The sequence below is a fragment of the Chenopodium album genome, chromosome 16, assembly GCF_948465745.1.
Source record: "Chenopodium album chromosome 16, dcCheAlbu1.1, whole genome shotgun sequence".
NCBI classification, from domain to species: domain Eukaryota; kingdom Viridiplantae; phylum Streptophyta; class Magnoliopsida; order Caryophyllales; family Amaranthaceae; genus Chenopodium; species Chenopodium album.
Window position 1 is genome coordinate 14651677 of NC_137849.1, and position 7049 is coordinate 14658725.

Genomic DNA, 7049 nt, shown 5'->3' on the forward strand with positions numbered 1-7049 from the left:
TTTTGAGGTGGAGGTGGGTTTTCGTATTGAGGGTTGGAATTGTATGATGGTTGAGCTTGTTTCCCCCATTGTTGAGGTTATAGTGCAAATCCGGGTGGTGGTTGTCTTGTGTTGTAAGCCGCCACATGCTCGGGGCTTAAACCTCCACAATAAGATGTATCGTGGCTTGTGCCACCACAATTTTGACAAGAGAAAGAATTAACTTGAGAAGAGCTTGTCCCACTATTAACACTCGTATTCAACTTTACAAGTCCCTTCGTCAAAAGCTCAATTTAATGTTGCAATTGATCAACCTTCTCCAATTCGTACATCCCACCTTTCTTCGATGCATTCCTCCTTCTACCACCCCAAGAATAGTTCTTTGCTACCTCTTCAATTGTTGCTTCATCCTGATTTTGGGGGATTTTAATCAATTGTCCACCCGCCTCCGCATCCAAGTTAGCTCTAGACATTGGTTCCAATCCACCATAGAAGAATTGCATAAGAAAGCTTTGATTGTATTCATGATGAGGACATGCTTGTACCAACTCCTTGAACCTTTCCCAGGCTTCACTAAGACTCTTATCTGCTTCTTGTTCAAACGATGCAATCTTCCTTCTCACTTCGGCGGTCATTTCCTTGGAAATAAACCTCTTTAAGAATGCCTTGACTATCTCTCTCCATGTTGTGAGAGAATTTGGCTTTACTTGCTTGAGCCACTTCTTTGCTTTACCCGAAAGAGATTGTCGAAATAGATGCATTCAGATGTACTCTTGAGAAACTTGATTTGTTTGAATCATGGCACATAGTTCAAGGAATATATCAAGGTTCTCTATGGGATTTTCACTTAGAGAACCCGAGAATTGTTCCGCTTGTACCATTCTAGTGTATTGGGGGTGAATGGTAAAGTTGGTTTTCGTGACGGGTAGCAAAATCCCTCCCGTGAGTTCATAATCTTTCGGATTTCCAAAATCATGAAACAAAACATCATCCTCTTGACCCGCCATTGCTTCACTTTGAGAACTTGAAGACAAAGAATCACTCTCACTCTCAACAATAACACCAAGACCTCTCGCCTCTTCTTGATAAAGCCTACGGACTTGTCTCAAAGTACGGTCGATCTTATGGTCAATGAAATGAGTGGGTGGTCCTTGAGACCTCCTTAGCATCCACCAAAGCTAAGAAAATGATTAGCAATGACTAGCAAGAGAGTAAATGAACAAAAGCAAAGCAACAAATCCAATAATAACACAATAAAAGTGCAAAACTAGCCGTTTCCCCGGCAACGGCGCCAAAATTTGATCTAAGGTTAGTAGGTCGTTGGGACTACAAATCGAAACCAAATTAGAAATTTACAGCCTACACTTACACTAAGCTAGTTAGTGGAAGTGAAAGGCTCAATCCTCAAGGCAACGAAGTATTGTAAAATCAAGTGAAATCAAGAATCTATTGCAAGTAGCAAGGGGTATTTTGATTGGTTTAGTGAATATCAATGATCAAATTAACTACTAAAAAGATTTAAGCAAGCAAATTTAGAAGGTTCAAACTAGAAACACTAAAATAAGGAATGAAAAACTAGAATTGAGAGAAATATGATCGAATCACTAGGGAGAGGGGGTTCTAATCATGATCAACTAAGACAACAATATTAATCAACATGGATTCATGAGGAGGAATAGAAACTCTACTCAAATAACTCATTCCCATGCAATTACTCAAGTAAATTGATGAATTAGACCCAACCTAAACTAGATCATTCCCAAGAATCTAATTTAAAACATCAAACATTGGAATTAAAGGTGCACATCAATAACTCCAACCAAATTAAACACAAATTCATCAAATCTAGGCCAAATCCAACCAATTACTAATATGATCCTAATCAATCACGATTATCACCCCCTTCCCTAGCTAAAATCTAAGCTAGAGGGAAGAATAAAGCCATTACATCTACTTTAAGCAGCATTCAAACTTAATCAAGCTAAACATAATTCCAAATTCAAGAAAAAGCAATCAACCAAGATTAATCAATATTACCAAGAACGATTAAACTAAATACTAAAGTAGAGTAAGAGATTAATACCATACAAGCTAAATTAAGGAAGAAAACATGAAATTCTTTGATTGAATTAAAGGAAACCTTGAAGAAATTTAATTACAAAGATGAAATTGAAGATTGAACTACTTTCTCTCTCTAGATTACCAATTGTTTCTCTCACTAGATTAGGGCTAAAAACTGAATAATCCTCTAATTACATCATTAAGGGTATTTATACCCCTCTCACATTACCCAAAACTAAGTCTAAAAATGAAATAAAAATGCATGGAATACCCAGGGGAGCGACCGCTCAATCGAGGGGGAGCGGGCGCTCTGGAGGGTTAGGACAATAATAAGAACCCATGGGAGCAGGCGCTCCCCCTGATAGGAGAAGGCGCTCCTACAGGAGAGAGCGGACGCTTCTTTAGAGTGGAGCAGCCGCTCCTCTAAACTGCTGAAATATGTAGAAAAGGAGGCTCGGGAGGTGCGGGCGCTCCTACAGGGGTGAGCGGCCACTCCTTACGACTGTTCCAACTCTCCAAAAATGCTTCAAGCCCCAAACTCCTCTTACTCTAAAGCATTCTGAGGTATAGGAGAAGCCTCCGGGAAGGTAATGCAAGCTTCCCGTTCAACCTGAACAAACACTCATACACAAATATAAGCAAGAATAGAGGAGGAAAGAGGTAAAGAAAGAAAAGGGGAGTAAAACACCCGAGGCCTAGCATCCATTTTTAATTAAAATAATTTAAACATAATTAATATAATTAAATCGGAAAAACAATGCAAAATTATAGAGCCCTAAAACGACTTAGTGTCTAGCATCAAGCCTTTCGGCTTGGTGTGCTAAGCTCCAAGGCCTCGGGTGCTCTTGTGTGGGCTAACCCGCACAGCCACGGTTGTGCCAGGCATCACCTCATAGCCTACAACACCGCATAAGCGTAATGCTGCTTATGAGGCGTGCTCGTGACGACATGGCTCGTGAAGGCCATTATGGGCTTCTTGCTGTGCAGGCCTACACTGCCTTGCAGCAGCCTGCCGCACACCGTCGCACCATCCGCAACATACCAGCACCAAGCATGCACATGCCCCACACACATGGCTCGAGCAGCGCCAGTCGAGGCACCACCCCGTACCCTTGGAAGCCACATGCGGGCTGCGCAAGCAGCCCAGCTGGCCGAGGGATTTGCATGGGTGAAATGCTTCGCTTTACGTGCTCTTGCCTCAGGATTTTTATCCCGATTTTGTGTAACGTATGCAATTAATTCAAATTTAATTTATAACTAATTTTGGGCAAAAATGAAAAATAAAATAAGTCTAAATCAAATAAATTCAATTTCAAGTGCATGACCAAAATTAATTTTAAGAACCAATCTTTGAATAATTTTAGTTTTACTTGATTCCACAAAATGGATAAGGGCTAACCTCATAATTAATTTAACCATACATAAATTAACAATGAGTTTTGACAAAATTAAAAGAAGTTGAAAATATAAACTCAAACATTCAACAAAAAAATTCCAACATCAACTTGTGCATACTTGAAAAAATTACATCTTCCACTATGAAGACTAATTACATTTCATTCACAAGTTTGAAACTTTATGACTTTAATCAACTTGGATAAATGATTAAATCAAGAAATTTCAATAAATAATTATGGAATCTAGTAATATATAAAGTTCCCATGACTTAAAATAATTAAAGATTAGAACTTTAATACTTGAAAGCTTCAAACACAAACTTTTTCACACACAAAGCAATTAATTTGCAATTTGTGAAAAATTAGCCAATTATTCAAGCACTAATTATAACTTAATAATAATGCTCAAAATAGGCTTATATATGCATTAGGTTAATAATAATAATAATAATAACCATACATGCAATGAACAATTAATATGCCATTAAAGAAACAAGGTTTAAAGATTTAAAATTTTTTCGATAAAACGAAAAATCCTAGAAAACAGTGTTTCTAAGCAAAATTTGGCTTCTAGACAACCCAAAAAAGGGTCAAAAGTGTTCCAGAATATCGATTCCACCCAAAATTCACTAGTCTTGGGTCGAAATCTTTGTTCTGGACCCAAACTTCGATTTAAAATCGACTTAAAATAAACAAAACGAGCTTCTAATCTAATTAGCAAGCATAACCATAAATTGAAAGCCATTTAAATCACCTTGAAAAAAAAAGTTACAAAAATTTGAATGAGTGAGGCTCCGATACCGCTGTTGGGTTTCGTTATGTCCAACACCATGCGGAAACAAAACCCGACCCCAAGACCCGCACATGAATAAATGAAACTAAAAATAAGCATATTAATTAAAATAATTAATAACATAATTAACAAGAGAAGGGAAAGACGATTTTACCCTTGTACGTGCTTCACTCCTTAAAGAGCTCGTACTTGAAAAGCTACTCGAGTTTCGTAAATGCGAGAACCTCCTACGAATTCCACCCACAAGCATGATACATACGGCCCCTATCCCGGAGCCTAGCCGAGGCTAGACCAAAAGAACTTAGAGCATTACGAGCGATAGTGTTCACGCTTTTGGTGATCCTTTAAAGCTCACAACTCAAAGTGGATTTTCTCGAATCCAAAAGCTTAGTATTTATAGAGAAAATTCCATGAACATTCCTTTCTCCCATCAATGTGGGAGAGTTTGTAAAATCTCTTTTCTATTTTAATTTAAATCAAAAATCAAAAGAAAAGGCAATGAAATCAAGAATCAACAAGTGGCATAGCAAGAGAGAAGGAGTAAGAGAGGACCACCAAAGGGGAGATAACCATTTACTTCCTCCCCAAGCTCTCTCACAAACCGCCGCTCACAAAAGGCTCGGGCCTATCCCCATGCGCCAGTTGGTCGCACCCAGCCTTAGGCGCCAAGGTTTCCATGCCGCCGCCTTGCCCCTTGGTTGGGCCTGCTGGCCAGCAGCAAGCATGCGCGGCCCAGCAAGCATGCCTCCCTTGCTAGCGGGCTGCTACTGGACCCTTCCATGCATCAGTGAGGCCCTGCGCGCCTATGTGTGTTGGGTTTCGATGAGTCCAACTCACCGCGGAAGAAAACCCGAGCCAAGACCATACTCACAATTAATATAATCACAAGACATAATTAACTTAAACAACAAGAATTAAGGAAAGATTAATACCTTTGACACGTGCTTCGCTCGTAACCCGAGCTCTTACTTGGGAAAGCTTTTAGTCTCTCACGCTCAAAGACCTCCTACGGAAATCCACCCACAACTCGACCCCGACAAGGTCCAATGTTTAGAGGTTAGCTAAGCCCGACCTAATACTCAAGTAATTATATGTGTTTAAAGGTTTTCTCAATGGAGATGCCTTTTATAACACCTTACTCAAGTGATTTTTCCCACACCCCAACTTGGGTATTTATAAGGAAAATCATGAGTTAGATTTTCTCTTCCATCAATGTGGGAGAATTGATTATTCCTTTTATTTTTAAATCAAAAATAAAATTAAATATCAAACAAAGAATTAATCAACAACTGGCACATTTAGGAGAAGAGTTAGGTGAGGACCACAAGGAGGGGAGGGGACCAAACTTGATCCCCAAGGAGCTCCCTAATAGCCGGCCACCTACACCCTTCAACCACCAATTGGTGGCTGCCACTTGGCACCCCAATTTGGACACCAAGGCAGCCGGTTGGGCTGCTGCCAAGGCCTAGCTAGCTGCTGCCTTGGCGAGGCTTATGGCTACAGCCTCGGCCTAGCTAGCTGCTGGCCATGGCTTTCGGCTGTAGCCTCGGCCCTGCTAGCTGCTGGCCTTGGCTTGCGCCTGCTGCCTTGGCCCGACTGCCGTGGCTAGCACCATGCTAGCCATGGTGCGCTAGCAAGCACCATCTAGCCTTGGCTCAGCTTGGTGCGTTTGCTAAGCAACCTCGGCTATACCAAATGCCCCTAGGCATCGGTTTGCTCGGGGCATTCCGATCCTAGGGGTATTTCGGTAAATTGTTGATTAATTAGTGATTTTACCGTCTCGTCCTTTATTATTTCGACTCGACTTCCGATGCTCGGATTCGACGCTCCAAGCTCGAATTTTCGACTTCTAAATATTAATTACTCGAGTGACTCATTAATTCCTTCCGAATTTAATTCGTCGTGTTAGTTCGTTAGTTGCTTGGGTGTGACCCGAAGGGTTCAGTCAAGATTAAGCTATAATATTAATTATTCATCAATATTACTGATCGGAAGATGCCTCCACCTAGGCATTCCGTTCACTTGACCTCACTGAATAATTAGCTTTCTAATAATTGCGAACCCTCTATCGGAATAATACACTTGTTCGTAGGACACCATTCCTATCAATCTCCCACTTGTCCTTCCGGACAAGTGCGCTTTTAGTGTATAGCCCTTTTCCTATGTCACTTAATGCCTCTTCAAGAACTATGAGGTAAGATTTATTCGTCATCCTTATTACGTCCAGAAGTGTTTCTCAATCCCGAGTCCGACTGTCAATGAATAGATGATTTCTAAAATCTATCCGAGCACGGCCATGCATTTTCACAGTCTCGCTCTTCGAGAGGCCTTGTAAACAACAAAGACATATTCCCTATTTTTAGTAGGGGGACATTCCCAGTCTTGTAATGTAGCTTCTCTTGCTGAGAGGACCTAGCCGCCCGAGTGTTGCCGTTATAATCCCCTTTTACGGAAAACGTTTGACTAATATCAAAACAGACTTGTACTCAAACAAGAGAACTCATAATACTCATGGTCGAGGAAATAGGTTTCGATAGCCATAATGAGAAGTATACTTATGAAGATTTTTAATCTCTTAAAGTATTCTCATAGGTCGATCTAGTATGGTTCTAAACCAATACCTGTGCAAATGATTTATGACAATCATGTCCTTGTAGCACAAGAAATGGTGCTATAAATCAAACTACACATTAATCTCAAGTGGTCATTAATCATCTATCATTTAAATGACCTCGATTAGGGATAATTTTATAATATTTAATGTTCACTTAATAGGTGTTTCCTTGTCTTGATACCCTATTTTTAATATTCTCATAATC

At 40.2% G+C, this 7049-nt stretch overlaps 1 non-coding gene across 1 annotated transcript; it reads left to right on the top strand.

Annotated features, from left to right (window-relative positions):
* Positions 1-499: 499 nt before the first annotated feature.
* LOC145587010 (small nucleolar RNA R71) lies at positions 500-603 on the top strand. Its single transcript, XR_014101076.1, has one exon. It is a non-coding gene; the product is annotated as a small nucleolar RNA R71 (small nucleolar RNA).
* Positions 604-7049: the final 6446 nt, after the last annotated feature.